Here is a 16917-nt window from a genome sequence, read left to right on the forward strand (position 1 = left end):
GGGACACCAAGATGGCCATGCGAGGAGAGGAGAGTGCGTTGGTTCGCAGGAACTGCTCCAGTACATCAAGCACATGGGCGGACTGGACTTTGAACTTTTAATAATGGCGCCAAAAATGGCGGCGGCCACGTGTAGAATATGTGCAAAATGAATTTCACTGTTGCATATGTGACAAATGAAGCACTCTTGAACCATTGAAGAAGCAGGCAAGATTCTCATTCCCAATGTCACCGATACTCTGATAACACATGATGGATATGGATTGGAAATCACCTCTCATTACTGTACAAGCAAGGTCAATAGACAATAGGTGCAGGAGTAGGCCATTCGGCCCTTTGAGCCAGCATCATGTCGTGGTGCTTGCTTGAAACTTCTGTGTCATTCTGCCAAATGACTTTGATGGTCAACTCTAATAGCCCCCCAATAACAACCTCCTTCTACCAACTCCTCTCCCTGAGCACAGGCGAGTGGAGGTGGTCAGATGTTGAAAGGCAGATGATTGGACAAAGTCCAGGGATTTTTTTTAAACAGAGGGTGTGAGACAAAAGGATTGAATGGTTGCAAATTGTGATGCCAGAAGAAGGAATGTCGGTGGAAGGGGAGGGAATTTGGTGCAGGTCCAGGTGGGACACAGGGGAAGAGGTGGGGTTCGAGGGAAGAAAAGGGAGGTGAAACATTTGGAATGGTGAGTTCAAATCCCACCATTCAAATGTGGAATTTAAAATGAGGTCATTAAATAATCTGTAATTTTTCAACAAAAAGCTAATCTTTGTAATTGTGACCATGGAACAGCTGGATTGTTATAAAACTCTAGACACAAGTGATTGGAGCTGCTGGACTCGACCTCTCTTTACCAGCTTTCCCACTTCTTTCCCATCAGTCTTAAAAATGGTCCCGACTCGAAACGTTATCAGAGTATCGGTGACATTGGGAATGCATACCTCTCCATAGATGCTGGCAGTTTGTGTTTGTATAAAAACCTATCAGGTTCAGTAATACCAGTCAGGAAAATGGATTAGTTTAGTTTAGTTTAGTCCCACAGTGTGGAAACAGCCCCTTCGGCCCACTGAGCTCTCACTGACCAATGATCACCCATACACGAGCTGTATGTTATCCCAGTTTCGCATCCCATTCACTAGGGGCAAGTTACAGAAGCCAATTAACCTACAAACCTGCACGTCTTTGGAATGTGGGAGGAAACCGGAGCACCTGGATGAAGCCCACGTGGTCACACGGAGAATGTACAAACTCTGCATGGACAACACCCATAGTCAGGATCGAACCCGGGTCTCTGGCGCTGTAAGGCAGAAATTCTACCACTGCACCACTGCCATCCTAATCCAACCCAGTGACATAAGCAATGGTCCATTGTTGGCTGTGGAAAAGATGATAACAAGTGGCTACAAACAGTGAAACAAAGCAGAATGACAATGAAACGAGGACGACGAGGGTGGGGGAGGGTCAGAGAGAGAGGGGATGCAAGGGTTACTTGAAATTAGAGAAATAAATATTCATACCGCTGGGGTTGTAAGCTGCCCAAACTAAATGCCTTGTAGAGGTGCCATTGTACTGTGAATGAAGGGAGCTCACACTTTCTCCAAGGCGAAGAGGGTTGGACAATAATGCTGGCCTTGGCAGTGCAAAGCACAGCCTGAAGCACAAATAAAAATATAAAGGCATAGTGAAAACTGTCTAACTATAAATGAAGGACAAGAATATTATAGCAGTTAAAATCCTTTGCCAATTCATAATGTACAAATATTACAAGAATTTGTAATGGCAACAAATTTGGGCAGAAACAATTACTTCCATTAAGTCACTTCCCAAAGGTTTATTGAACATTTTGGCTGCTCTTACGCTCCACCTGCCAAGTCCCCAGTGCCCTCTTTCCACATGTGTCGTTCAGTCTGGCTAATTATACGAGAGCTCCCGGTTTCCTGCTTTTATACATAAGTTGGACTGTGAGACAGTGAGAGTACAGTAATAGAACAGGAGTTTGTGAGTATCATCTGGAGAGTTGCCTACTGTTCTCAACACTGCACAACTCTCTACACAGTGACCCAAGAGTAAAACACTGCAGATGATGGAAATCTGAAATTAAAACAGAGAAACTTGTTATGTTCCAAGTCCATAACTCCCGGGGTGGTGCAGCGGTGGAGTTTCTGCCTTACAGAGACAGAGACCCGGGTTCAATCCTAACTATGGATGCTGTCTGCGTACGGAGTTTGTACGTTCTCCCTGTGACTGTGTGAGGTTTTTTTGGGTACTTCGGTTTCCTGTCACACTCCAAAGACGTATGAGTTTGTAGGTTAATTGGCTTTGGTAAAAATTGTAAATTGTCCCTAGTAGGTAGGATAGTGCTATGTATGGGGTGATCGATGTCGGCACGATCTCGGTGGGCCGAATGGCCTGAGTCCATGCTGTATCACTAAAGTCTAAAGTAAAAGTCTTAACTCCTGGAAAGTGGCAACATACAGTAAGTAGATAGAATGGTCAAGAAAGCGTATGGTATGCTTGCCTTCATTTGGTGAAGCATTGAGTATAAGAGAAGGAAGTCATGATGCAGCTTTGAAAGATTTTGGTTTGGCTCCATTTGAAGTATTGTATGCAGTTCTGGTCACCCCAATACAGGAAGAATGTTTAGTTTAGTTTAGTTTATTATTGTCACGTATACCGAGATACCGTGAAAAGCTTTGGTTTGTGTGCGATCCAGTCAAAGAAAAAACGATAATGAATAAAATAAAGAGGTGCAGAGGAGGTTTACCAGAATGATTTCTGGAATAGGGGGTATTAGATAGAGGAAGAGGTTGGACAGGCTTTAATTGATTTCTCTGGAACGCCGGAGATTGAGGGGAACCTGATAGAAGTATATAGAATTATGAGAGCCGTAGATGGGGTCGACAGTCAGAACCTTTTTTCCCAGGATGGAAACATTAAATACTAGAAGGCATAGCACTAGGGTGAGAGGGGCAAAGTTTAAAGGAGATGAGTGGGGCAAGTTCTTTTTTTACACAGGTGAGCTCCAGCAACATGTTGCTATGGTTGATGGTGGAAGCAGGTATTTTAGTTCAGTTCAGAGATACAGCAGGAAAACAGTCCCTTCGGTCCACCGAATACACGCTAATCAGTGATCCCTAACACTGACCCACACAACGGGGCCAAATTACAATTTTTACCGAAGCCAAGGTAACCTACAAACCTGCATGTCTTTGGAGCGTGGGTAGAAAGCGGACCACCCGGGAGAATGTACAAACTCCATACCCTTAGTCAGGATCGAACCTGGGTCTTGAGCACTGCAGGGCAGCAACTCTACCGCTGCACCACTGTACCATCTGATTTCATTGGCATCTAGGATATTTAGTAGGCACATGGGTATGCAGGGAATAGAGGGCTATGTGTGACAATAGACAATAGACAAGTAGGAGTAGGCCATTCGGCCCTTCGAGCCAGCACCGCCATTCAATCTGATCATGGCTGATTATTCTCAATTAGTACCCCGTTCCTGCTTTCTCCCCATACCCCCTGACTCCACTATCCTTAAGAGCTCTATCTAGCTCTCTCTTGAATGTATTCAGAGAATTGGCCTCCACTGCCCTCTGAGGCAGAGAATTCCACAGATTCACAACTCTCTGACTAAAAAAGTTTTTCCTCATCTCTGTTCTAAATGGCCTACCCCTTATTCTTAAACTGTGGCCCCTGGTTCTGGACTCCCCCAACATTGGGAACATGTTTCCTGCCTCTAACATGTCCAACCCCTTAATAATCTTATACGTTTCGATAAGATCCCCTCTCATCCTTCTAAATTCCAGTGTATACAAGCCTAGTCGCTCCAGTCTTTCAACATATGACAGTCCCGCCATTCCGGGAATTAACCTAGTAAACCTACGCGGCAGATATGAGTTGGTCCTGGCATCATTGTCTCATACTTATTGTGTGCCGAAGGGCCCGTTCCTGTGCTGCACTGTTCTTTGTTCTGTGTTATAAAATGCTGAAAATATTCAGTGGAACAGGCTGTACCTGTGCGAGAGAGAAATAGTTCTTAAATCAGATTGAACTATTTGCCCGCACTCAAAATCGTTGAAGTAAACTATGCATTTCTAACTACTGAAATTGTATTCAAACAACTTTATCTATCTTTGTACATAAAGAAAATGAAAGATTGATGTACTTTGAATTGATAGATTCTACAAGATGCTTCCTAGAGACTCAAAGACTCAGCACAGCTCTTCCTCCCACCCGATTTCACACATTCCTAGTCTTTTTACAATGTACTTATGGGATTAACATGCACATTGCATGTCACGTAGCTGCCTCAGAATCATGCATTTTAAGGAAGACACAGATGGAAAATAGAAATGCAAACTGAAAGGTATTTTTTTAGAAGAAACGTCGTGGAAGAGAATAGAGTCCATGTTTTGATGAAAAAGTATTCTTAAAATGAAGTATGTTTCTTGAAGAATCCGATTCAGCCATTATCTAAAATATTTAATTGCACTAGATTGATTGCCAACATAATTAAAGACGTCCCTCCCAGGTCATTCCCTCTTCTCCCCGCTCCCATCAGGCAGAAGATGCAGAAACTTGAAAGTGCGCACCGCCAGACACAGGAACAGCTTCTTCCCCTCTTATCAGGCTTCTGAACAGTGCCTCCATAAACTAGGGTACCGTCCAATCCGAACTCCACCTTATTGCTGTTATTAGACTTTGCCTCTGGAACTGGCGCTACAATGCTGAAAACTATAATCTGCACTCTTTATCTTCCCCTTCATTCTACCTCTTGTACTTGTCTTTGGCTTAAATGTATTTAGATAGTATTATCTGATTTGATTGGATAGCATACAAAAGATCTGTGTCCATCTGCCAATCGCCAGAGTTTGTCATGCCCCTTCCTCTCTCCCAGCTTTCTCCCTCCCCCCCCCCCCCCCCCTCTCCCCAATACAATCAATCTGAAGAAGGGTCCCCACCAGCAATGTCATCTATCCAGGTCTTCCAGAGATGACGCCTGACCCGTTGAGTTACTCCAGCACTTTGCATCTTCTTGTTGAGGAAATAATCTGACCTAGACACAAAATGCTGGAGTAACTCAGGCAGCATCTCTGAAGAAAAGGAATAGGTGACGTTTTGGGTTGAGATCTTTCTCAGACTGAGAGCCAAGGGAGAATGAAACTATGTATGTAAAGGTTCAGAACCTTCCTCCACAAATAATCTGACCTGTTGAGTTACTCCAGTGCTTTGTGTCTTTTCGTTGATAATCAGTTCTATTCAGGTTTACCAATGAGCGAGAGCCTGTTGGGACTCGTTTACCACTGCTGTGAGTCACCAGCATGTAGTGAGAGGCAGCGGGGAAAGAGCATTCCAACAAGCGAGCAGCAGATTGTCCGAGCTGGGCTCTATCCAACTAGCCCTTGGAGACTGTCTCTGACTTCACTCATAAATTGTACTTTTGGCAATTCTCCAGTGTCGGAATGCATAACGATGCATGTCCAGAAAGTGATCCGAGGTGAACAAGGTTCAACAACCCAATTGCTCCTTTTATAATGAAACCTGCTTCAGATTGCAGTAATAATCTTAAATGAGCTGTAATCAACTGCTCAACTTTCCCTGAGCAATTATCTTCGATTCTTTAGATCCTGTTAAAATCATTAAAAATGATTTGACCAAGTTTTTGTTCAGCCCTCAGTGTCATCATCTTGACTGCGATAAAGTTAATGGTCAATGATTCAATTCAATTATATTTTCTCGTCACATGTACCAAGGTACGGTGAAATGCCTTGCTTTTCATACAACTCGGTAAAATCATACAGCAGACTTCACCTAGGCACTGCACAAGAGTCGCCACATTTCTGATGCCGACAAAGTTACAAAATGTTCATCGAACAGCTTTATCTTTTGCTTGCAGTGGCCAAGCAGGCCTTCAAACATATGTGGCCACAGGCGGCTTCCTGCCGATCCCTCCCATCATTCTCGGCGCCTCCCCGTTGGATGTGAGTCATATTTTTGCGTATTTAATAGCTTGATGTAAAAACGTACAATATTAAATCTAACTGAATGCAAACGTGCAAACCACACACACAGTACCCGAGGTCGGGATCGAACCCGGGTCTCTGGTGCCGTGAAGCAGCAGGTCTACCAAATGTACCACTGTGTTGCCCATTTCAGGTTGGTCTAGAAAACAACACCGATCTATTCCCTCCACAGATGTAGTTTGATCCACTGAGTTCCTCCCAAACTTAGTTATTTCATACATTTTAGCCCTGAAATGAGCAAATAGTCAATAGTCAATAGTCAATTTATTTGTCACATACACACAAATGTGCAGTGAAATGAAAAATTACTCGCAGTTCAACAATAAGACCAATAAGAATAATCAATAAAAATGCAATAACACATACAATCATAACCAACACCAAACAAAAGAAACATCCAGGGAGAGTCAGTGGATGTGGTGTACCTCGACTTTCAGAAAGCCTTCGACAAGGTCCCACATAGGAGATTAGTGGGCAAAATTAGGGCACATGGTATTGGGGGTAGGGTACTGACATGGATAGAAAATTGGTTGACAGACAGAAAGCAAAGAGTGGGGATAAATGGGTCCCTTTCGGAATGGCAGGCAGTGACCAGTGGGGTACCGCAAGGTTCGGTGCTGGGACCCCAGCTATTTACGATATACATTAATGACTTGGACGAAGGGATTAAAAGTAAAATTAGCAAATTTGCAGATGATACTAAGTTGGGGGGTAGTGTGAATTGTGAGGAAGATGCAATAAGGCTGCAGGGTGACTTGGACAGGTTGTGTGAGTGGGCAGATACATGGCAGATGCAGTTTAATGTAGATAAGTGTGAGGTTATTCACTTTGGAAGTAAGAATAGAAAGGCAGATTATTATCTGAATGGTGTCAAGTTAGGAGGAGGGGGAGTTCAACGAGATCTGGGTGTCCTAGTGCATCAGTCAATGAAAGGAAGCATGCAGGTACAGCAGGCAGTGAAGAAAGCCAATGGAATGTTGGCCTTCGTAACAAGAGGAGTTGAGTATAGGAGCAAAGAGGTCCTTCTACAGTTGTACCGGGCCCTGGTGAGACCGCACCTGGAGTACTGTGTGCAGTTTTGGTCTCCAAATTTGAGGAAGGATATTCTTGCTATGGAGGGCGTGCAGCGTAGGTTCACTAGGTTAATTCCCGGAATGGCGGGACTGTCGTATGTTGAAAGGCTGGAGCGATTGGGCTTGTATATACTGGAATTTAGAAGGATGAGGGGGGATCTTATTGAAACATATAAGATAATTAGGGGATTGGACACATTAGAGGCAGATAACATGTTCCCAATGTTGGGGGAGTCCAGAACAAGGGGCCACAGTTTAAGAATAAGGGGTAGGCCATTTAGAACGGAGATGAGGAAGAACTTTTTCAGTCAGAGGGTGGTGAAGGTGTGGAATTCTCTGCCTCAGAAGGCAGTGGAGGCCAGTTCGTTGGATGCTTTCAAGAGAGAGCTGGATAGAGCTCTTAAGGATAGCGGAGTTAGGGGGTATGGGGAGAAGGCAGGAACGGGGTACTGATTGAGAGTGATCAGCCATGATCGCATTGAATGGCGGTGCTGGCTCGAAGGGCTGAATGGCCTACTCCTGCACCTATTGTCTATTGTCTATTGTCTATTGTCTATTGTCTATTGTCTATTGTCCATCACAGTGAGTCTCCTCCAGTCCCTCCTCACTGTGATGGAAGGCCAGAATGTCTTTTCTTTTTCCCTGCCGTCTTCTTCTGCGTGTTGGAGTTGCCACGTCGGGGCGGTCGTGGCTCCCGACATTGAAGCTCCCGCCGGGCGGAGAAAATCCCGCGGCCTATTTCAGGTCGCGCCGGACGGTGAAAGGCCTGAATAGACTTATAGCACCAATGGAATCCATTTGGCTAGTCACACTTAGATAAGTTCCAGTTTATCATCTGAACTATCTTTTCTGATGTTTTTCCGTGGAATGTTTCATTACATTGGAGAGCATGAATATTTTATGTTTAGTTGGATCATACATGGTTACATATTGCATGAGGTATACAGTACAGAGGCAATCAGTCTATGTTGCCATTTAAGTCACACTTTATCAAATTCAGGAACAGCTCATTTCTAAATTTATCAGGCTCTTGAACAGTAGCCCTGCAGATGCTGGACTCTTCAGCAAAACATAAGGTCCTGGAGGAAATCAGTGGATCAAGCTGCATCTGTGGAGGGAATGGACAGGCAATGTTTTGCGTACTCTGTTTCGGGTCAAGATCCTTCTTCAGACTCAAGGGTCTGAAGAAGGATCTCAACCCGAAGCATCACTACTGCCTGACCTGCTGAGTTACTCCGGCATTTTGTGTCTATCTTCCTCCTCTCACTTGCCAGGCTTTGTTCTGCCCATACCTCTCACAGCTTTCTCCCACTCGTCCATCACAATCAGTCTGAAGAAGGGTCCCAATCCGAAGCATCACCTATCGGTGTTGTCCAGTGATGCTGCCTGACTCGCTGACTTACTCCAGCACTTTGTGTCATTTTTTTGTAAAGCAACACCTGCAGTTCCTTTTTTTCTAGCGGGAACATTTCTTTGATTCCATTGTGCCAATCTCTACATTGCTTTTTGTCTTTAGAGATGCTTTTTCTTTTGCTTTTGTTTTGCCTCTCACCTCTTGATCATGAGTTCATAACCTAGAAGAGCAGATTAGGCCATTCGGCTCATCGACTACTCTGCCATTCAATCATGCCTGGTCTATCGTTTCCTCTCAACCTCATTCTCCTGCCTTTTCCCCATAACCCTTGACACCCTTACAAATCAAGAATTTGTCAATCTCCGCCTTAAAAATATCAATTGACGTGGCCTCCACAGCCATCTGTGGCAATGAATTCCACAGATTCACCACTATCTGACTAAATAAATTCCTCCTCATCTCCTTCTTAAAGGTATATCCTTTTATTCTGAGGTGATGGCCTCTAGTCCTAGACTCTCCCACTAGTGGAAACATCTTCTCCACATTCACTCTATCTAGGCCTTTCACTATTCAATACCTTTCAATTACATTCTAGCCTTCCATCACAGTGAGGAGGGGACTGGAGGAGACTCACTGTGATGGATGTTTCTTTTTTTTTGTGTGTTGGTTGGGGTTGTGTAATTTGCTTGTTTTATTGCTTTTATTATTGGACTGTGGGTGACTAAATGTCGTCCAAAAAACTTGTTTTTTGGATGACAAATAAAGATATCTTGAATCTTGAATCTTGAATCTTGAATCCTTCTAAATTCCAGCGAGTACAGGCCCCGTGTCTTCAACCACTCATTGTATTGCCTGTAGTTGAATTTTTTTGGCAACTGTGGCTCTTCCCCTTCAGCTGATGACAGCATAGTTAACTTTATACATGTGCTACATGCCCATCTTGGTCTACAAACGCTTCACCTTACTCTGCCTCGGTAACATCAACTCCTCCAGTTCCATGTCCCCAGCATGAACTTTGGTTTTCCTACCCTTGACTCCTGACCTTTGTACCCTGAGTCTACTGCATCATTGATGATGGAACAATGAGTCCTCTTGTAACCTCCTTGCTCATGGCTCAATATGTTGGCATCTCTTATGCAACCCCTTCAAAAACCTCTTTGAAAATGATTCTTTGGTCACGTTGCCAATTCTTCCTCCATCTTTTGCCATTCTCTGAATTATTTGGGGATATTTATTACACGGAAAATGTTTTATAAATGCAAGTTGTTGTGTAAACACAAAAAAAAGTAACATTCATTGAGTCATAGAGTCAGAGTCATACAGCTTGGAAACAGACCCTTCAGCCCAACTTGCCCACACCGACCAACATGTCCCATCTATGCTAGTCCGACCTATATGCATTTGGCCCATATCCCCCATAACCTGTCTTATCTATGTACATATCTAAATGTTTCTTAAACATTGGGTATATTACCTGCCTCCACCACTTCCTCAGGCAGCTTGTTCATACACCCACCATCCTTTGTGTGGAAAAAGTCACCCCTCAGGTCTCTATTAAATCTTTTCCCTTTCACCTTAAATCTATGTCCTCTGGTTCTTGATTCCCCTACGCTGAGCAAGAAACTCAGAGTGTCTACCTGCTCTATTCCTCTCGCGATTGTATACACCTCTATAAGATCACCCCTCATCCTCCTGCCCTCCAAGGAATAGAGTCCCAGCCTGCTCGACCTCTTCCTATAGTTCAAATCCTCGAGTCCTGGCAGCATCCTCGTATATCTTTTCTGTACACTTTCCAACATGACAACATCTTTCCTGCATCATGGTGCCCAGAACTGAACACAATACTCTAAATGCAGCCACACCAACATCTTATACATGTATAACTGCCTCATGACCTCCCAAATTCTATACTCAAGGCCAATGTGCCAAAAGCCTTTTTGACAACCCTATCTACCTGAATAGTTAATTAATGCATCTAATTTCACTCATACTTACCGCCTGATTTATAAAGAGAGTTGAGGAATAGTTTTCTCCAAGCGAGGTTCTGCTGAATAAGATTATTTGATTTATAAAGAGATTTGAAGAATCGGAAACACAAGCTTAGGAAGATCTATCTCACTCAACTGGCAAGACCCTTTATGATTGATCTCAGCCTCAATTTCCTGCCTTTGCAGTACACCCTATTTTCATCTCCGGAAATAAAATGCATTCCCATAAAATATTCGGCCACAGGATCTATTTTATTAGCAACAGTACTGCCAGAAATTTAAGAAAAAACATGAGGTTTGTCGGACAAATTTTTTTCTTGGAGAAGTGCCACAGGGGGAGAATTCTCCCAGTGAGTCAGGGGCGAGAACCTTTACGTCTCAATAGCTGAAGCCCTCGCTCCAAAGGTTGTGAAAGAAGACAGATCCAAACTATGCGATTTCTACAAAGCCAATTCCATTAGTGGTGCATTAATTTTGAGGAAAAGCAGATATTCTCCCATTTTACTTTTTGTCAAAAGAAGAATTTTAACCTCCCCCTGAATATTCCGGCAACGCAAGAGAGATTATCACAAGTCAATAAGATAGATTTTTCTCTTCAAAAGGTCTTTACTCAAGGTTGATGGAGAACACGCAGAATGAAAGTACTAAAAGTTTAATTATCGCATTTAATTCCGTCAATATCAGATTTCTCAGCAACACAACACAGTTAACTTGAACTCCCTAATAATTGGTTTCAAGTTGCTGTTTATATATATTTTTTTAATTCCGCACCAGTTCTAAACAGCTTTCAACTTAGTTAGTTATCCCTCACAAGTGGTTGCACTCATAAAGGCAGTAAGGAATACGATGTGAAATGAATGTAGGTTGTTCAGTCTTAAAGCTTAAAGTCGGCACAGGGCTGCAGTACAAAGTGGAATGAAAAGCAAAACAGAAATCCAGTAAGATTTGTCTCAGAGCCAGCTGGAACCCAGGAATGAAATGCTTCAACAATTTGATGACTGGTGAAGGGGCATTGATATTGTCAAAAACATCTTGCAATATTTTTGTGTGGTGATATGATCAAGAACGCTCGTTGCAAGCCATCATCAATCACAGTCGCACACTGGGAGTGATTTCAACTTTCGGTAACGGTTTAAAACACATGCTGTTGGCTCCAGTGCCTTTCAAATGCCCTCCCCTGATTCTCATTTGCAACAAAGTCGATGGAAATCAAAACGGGAGAGGTGTTTAATGGAGGAGCAAGTGACCATAACCGGATGTTTTACATTATCTCTTCCTCTAAATTACCCCCAAAGTTTCAATCAAAGTACTCTTTTCATCTTAATATAAGGGTGGCACAGTGTTGCTGCCTTACAGCACCAGAGACTCAGGTTCAATCCTGACTACGGGTGCAGCCCATACGTAGTTTGTACGTTCTCCCTGTGATTGCATGGGTTTTCTCCGGGTGCTCCAGTTTCCTTCCAGACTCCAAAGACATACAGGTTTGTAGGTTCATTGGCTTCGATAAAATTATAAAGTGTCCCTAGTGCGTGGGATACCGCTAGTGTGCGGGTTAACCGCTGATCGGCGCAGACTCGGTGGCCAAAGGGCCAAAGGGCCTTTTAGAAGGTCTAAAAAAGTTAAAACTAGTAATAAGGTCGTTCCCTTTGTGATTTCCAACCGAAGATTGACCAGTCATTATGTTTCTCCATTTTCTATAAGAACTTTTCAATTTACACTGAAATAAACTCTTGATATGATTGACAAATCTTCACAGCGAAAGGATCACTATCTATCTCATTGGAGACCCTCGGACTATCTTTGATCAGGCTTTACTGGACGTAATTTTGCACTAAACGATATTCACATTATTTCCCTTTATCAAGTATCTGTACACTGTGAATGACTCGAATGTAATCAAACATTGGCTTTCGGCTGACTGGTCAGTACGCAACAAAAGCTTTTCACTGCACCTCGGTGCACATGACAATAAACTAAACTCAAACACTGTACCCCACAATAAACTATATAAGGCTATAAGGCAGCAACCCTACTGCTGCGCCACCGTGCCACTCCAATCCATGGTCAGCATGGATTTGGTGGGCTGAATGGCCTGTTTTCATGCTGTACCTCTCTCTATTACTCTATGACACAACACAACCATATTCTGCAAACCTCTGACATAAACATGAGAGTGGCTACTGAGTGATCAAGCCAGCTGTTTGCACAACAGCACAGCTGGATCTATCTAGAGTCCATGGGTAGAAGCCAAACTATAGTCTTGTAATAATAAAAACAACAGCTTAGGAGGGAGGGATAAAAACATCTCCTCAGATATGATGTAATGATTAGACATCACTGATCCACAGGTGGCACGGGGTCTCTCGCCTCTTGCTCTGTAGCACATTGTTTCTGCAGGAAGTTCCCTGGTTCTTCACAGTTTAGGTTGTTAGCTTTGCTTCATGCTGCATGGCAGTGTGATGAATTCATCTATTTTTCTGTGTGATCCTGAACTGCTCATTGTGCTACTGTATTTATTTATTATCGCCACTGATCAGTCGTGCATAACGTGATTGTGGCCGTTTCCAATTTCTGGCACAGGCCGACAAATTCATGAGCTCCATTTTCGTGAGTTTCAGCACATTCAAATACCCCGTCCCAAAATAAATAAGTCTTTGCTGAGGAATTCAAAAGTGGACTGGCTATGACATAAAACAGATCTGTTTGTTTTTCTGAAGCATTGGTTTTACCAAGAGAATTTTAAAAACTCCTTTCATTTGAACATTTCTTGCCAGACGTTTCAACTTTCCTGCATGGAACTTTCCTGCGTGGTGCAGCTGAGCCTGAACTGATATATCTAAGCAAAAAGACACAAAGTGTTGGAGCAACTCAGTGCATCGGGCAGCATCTCTGGAGAACATAGACAGGTGTCATTTTGGGTCGGGACCATTCTTCAGACTGATCATTGGGGAGAAATGAAAGTTGGAAGAGAGGAGGGGCAGGACAAAGAGTGGAAAGAAAATAGGCAGGCAGAGGCGGGGGGAGTTTTTAATAGGCAGATAATTGGACAGAGGCCTAAGATGAAAAAAACCCACCAGAAGATGTGACACAAAAGGATTGAAGAGTTACAAGAGGAAGAAATATAGATGGGGGAGGGGAGAAACAGGTGCAAGTCCAGGTGCGGCACAGGGGAAGAAAATGGAGGGGGGAGGGGGTTGTTAGAGGTTTCCTAAAGTTGGAGAATTCGATGTTCAGACCATCGGGTTGCAAGCTACCCAAGCGGAATATGAGTTGCTGTTTCTCCAGTTTGTGTCTGACCTCACTCTGACAATGGAGGAGGCCCAAGACAGAAAGTTCAGTATGGAAATGGGAAAAGGAGTTAAAATAGTTAGCAACCGGGAAATCCAGTAGCCCTTAGCGGATTAACGGGCAGCATGGTGGCGCAGTGGTAGAGTTGCAGCGCCGGAGACCCGAGTTCAATCCCGACTACGGGTGCTGTCTGTACGGAGTTTGTACATTCTCCCCATGACCGCATGGGTTTTCTCCGAGATCTTCGGTTTCCTCCCACACTCCAAAAACGTATAAAGACGTAGGTAAATTGGCTTGGTAAATGTAAAAATTGGCCCTAGTGTGTGTCGGATAGTGTTAATATGCGGCGATCGCTGGTCGGCACGGACTCGGTGGGCCAAAGGGCCTGTTTCTGCGCTGTATCTATAAACTAAACTAAAACTAAACTAAATCAAGTCCAGTAGTCCTTGGTGAATTTAAGACAATCTAAGAAGTATATCTAAAAATGGTCCATGGATAGGAAAGGTTAGAGAAGTTTATCAAAGAGCAAATAACAAACTGCTGGAGGAACTCAGGTAGCATCTGTGGAGGGAAAAGGACAGATGATGTTTCAAGTCAGGATCCTCCTTCAGAGGCAGCACAATGGCACAACAGGTAAAGCTGCAGCCTCGCAGTGCCAGAGACCCAGGTTCACTCCTGACCTCGAGTGCTGTCTGAAGTTTGCATATTTTCTGTGACCAAGTGGGTTTCCTCTGGATGCTCTGGTTTCCTACCACATCCCAAAGATGCATGGGTTTGTTGCTTAGTTGGCCTCTGTAAATTATTGCTGGTGTATAGGGAACGGATGCAAAACTCGAGATGACATGGAGCTAGTGTGAACGGGTGATGGTCGGCGTGGGCTCAGTGGGCTGAAAGGCCTGTTTCCAATTTTGTATCTCTAAACTCCTTGACCTGACCTTAAACGTTGTCAGTCCATTTCCCTCCACATTCCCTCATGCTTTGCAGGTAGATAGGGAGGTCCAAAAGCCTTTTGGAACTTTGGCCTTCATTAGTCAGAGTATTGAGTATAGAAGTTGGGTGGTCATGTTACAGTTATATAAGATGTTGGCGAGGCATGTTCAGTCCAGAACATGTTCATTTCTGGGCACCATGTTATAGGAAAGATGTTGGCAAGCTGGAAAGGGCGCAGAGAAGATTTACGAAGATCTTGCCAGGACTCGAGGGCCTGAGCAATGGAACAAGTTGCCAGAGGAGGTAGTTGAGGTAGGTATTATCACAATGTTTAATAAACATTTAGACTGGTACAAGGGTAGGATAGGTTTATAGTGATATGGGCTAAACGTAAGTAGATGGGACTAGTGTAGATGGAGCATGTTGGTCGGTGTGGGCAAGCTGGGCCGATGGGCCTGTTTCCACACTATATGACTCCATGAGTCAATATGCTGCCTGACCTTCTGAGCTCGATGAGCAGTATTTGTTATTGCTCATGATTCCAGCCTCTACTGTCTCTCTGCTATATCCAAGCCATAGGGAACCATGGCACATTCCAAATTAACAATTTACATACTTCAAGCTAGTTAAACTGCTTAACAATTTACAAGTTTAGAAAAAATTGTTTGCAGGTGTGCTTCTGAAAAAAAAACACAAATATTTCCTCATGTTACACCCAGATCAAACGCCCTAACAGGATTTAGTCTTAAAATATATCTCTAACATTATACTTGGAGAAAGGAATATGCCAATTTAGAACTCTGGATTTGGGACTTGATGTTTGCCTAATTTAACCGCAATTTTGAAGAGATCACAAAAATGAGAAATAAAAATATCGTAGAGCAATAGAATTACAGAGTACGGAGACCAGCCCTTCATTCCATCTGTCCATGCCGACAAGATATCTATCTGCACTAGTCCAATTTATTTCCTCTTTATTCCTATAAACCTTGACATGGATAGAAAATTGGATGGCAGACAGGAAACAAAGAGGAGGGATTAAAGGGTCCCTTTCAGAATGGCAGGCAGTGACCAATGGGGTGCCGCAAGGCTCGGTGCTGGGACCACAGCTATTTACAATATACATTAATGATTTAGATGAAGGAATTAAAAGTAACATTAGCAAATTTGCAGATGACACAAAGCTGGGTGAACTGTGAAGTGGATGCTTTGAGGATGCAGGGTGACTTGGACAGGTTGGGTGAGTGGGTAGATGCATGGCAGATGCAGTATATTGTGGATAAATGTGAGGTTGTCCACTTTGGTGGCAAGAACAAGAAGGCAGATTATTATCTGAATGGTATCAGGTTAGGGAAAGGGGAATTACAACGAGACCTTGGAGTCCTTGTGCATCGGTAACTGAAAGTAAGCATGCATTTCCAGCAGGCAGCAAAGAAAGCTAATGGCATGCTGGCCTTCATAATGACAGGAGTTGACTAGAGGAGCAAAGAGGTCCTTCTGCAGTTGTACAGGGCCCTGGTGAGACCACACCTGGAATATTGTGTGCAGTTTTGGTCTCCAAATTTGAAGAAGGACATTCCTGCTATTGAGGGAGTGCAGCGTAGGTTCACGAGGTTAATTCCCAGGATGGCAGGACTGTCATTGGTTGAAAGAATGGAGCGACTGGGTTTGTATTCACTGGAATTTAGAAGGATGAGAGGGGATTTTATAGAAACATATAAAATTATTAAGGGATTGGACACGCTAGAGGCAGAAACATGTTCCTGATGTTGGGGGAGTCCAGAACCAGTGGTCACGGTTTAAGAATAAGGGGTAGGCCATTTAGAACTGAGATGAGGAAAACCTTTTTAACACAGACAGTTGTGAATTTGTGGAATTCTCTGCTTCAGAAGGCAGTGGAGGCCAATTCACTGGAGGAATTCAAAAGAGAGTTAGATAGAGCTCTTAGGGCTAGCGGAATCAAGGGATATGGGGAGAAAGCAGGAAGGGGGTACTGATTGAGGATGATCAGCCATGATCACGCTGAATGACGGTGCTGGCTCGAAGGGCCGAATAGCCTACTCCTGCACCTGTTGTCTATGTATCTATGTATCTATGTATGCCCCTCCTGATCTTGTTTGCTTCTTTCAGGTCACCCCTCCCTCTCCTATGATCCAGAACAAAAAAATAAACTATCCCAGTCTCTCCGCATAACGAAATCCATCCAGCAACATCCTTGTGAATCCTCTCTGCACCCTCTCCCAAAATAATATTCTGTC

This window comes from Rhinoraja longicauda, chromosome 4 (assembly GCF_053455715.1).
Source record: "Rhinoraja longicauda isolate Sanriku21f chromosome 4, sRhiLon1.1, whole genome shotgun sequence".
Classification (NCBI taxonomy): Eukaryota; Metazoa; Chordata; class Chondrichthyes; order Rajiformes; family Arhynchobatidae; genus Rhinoraja; species Rhinoraja longicauda.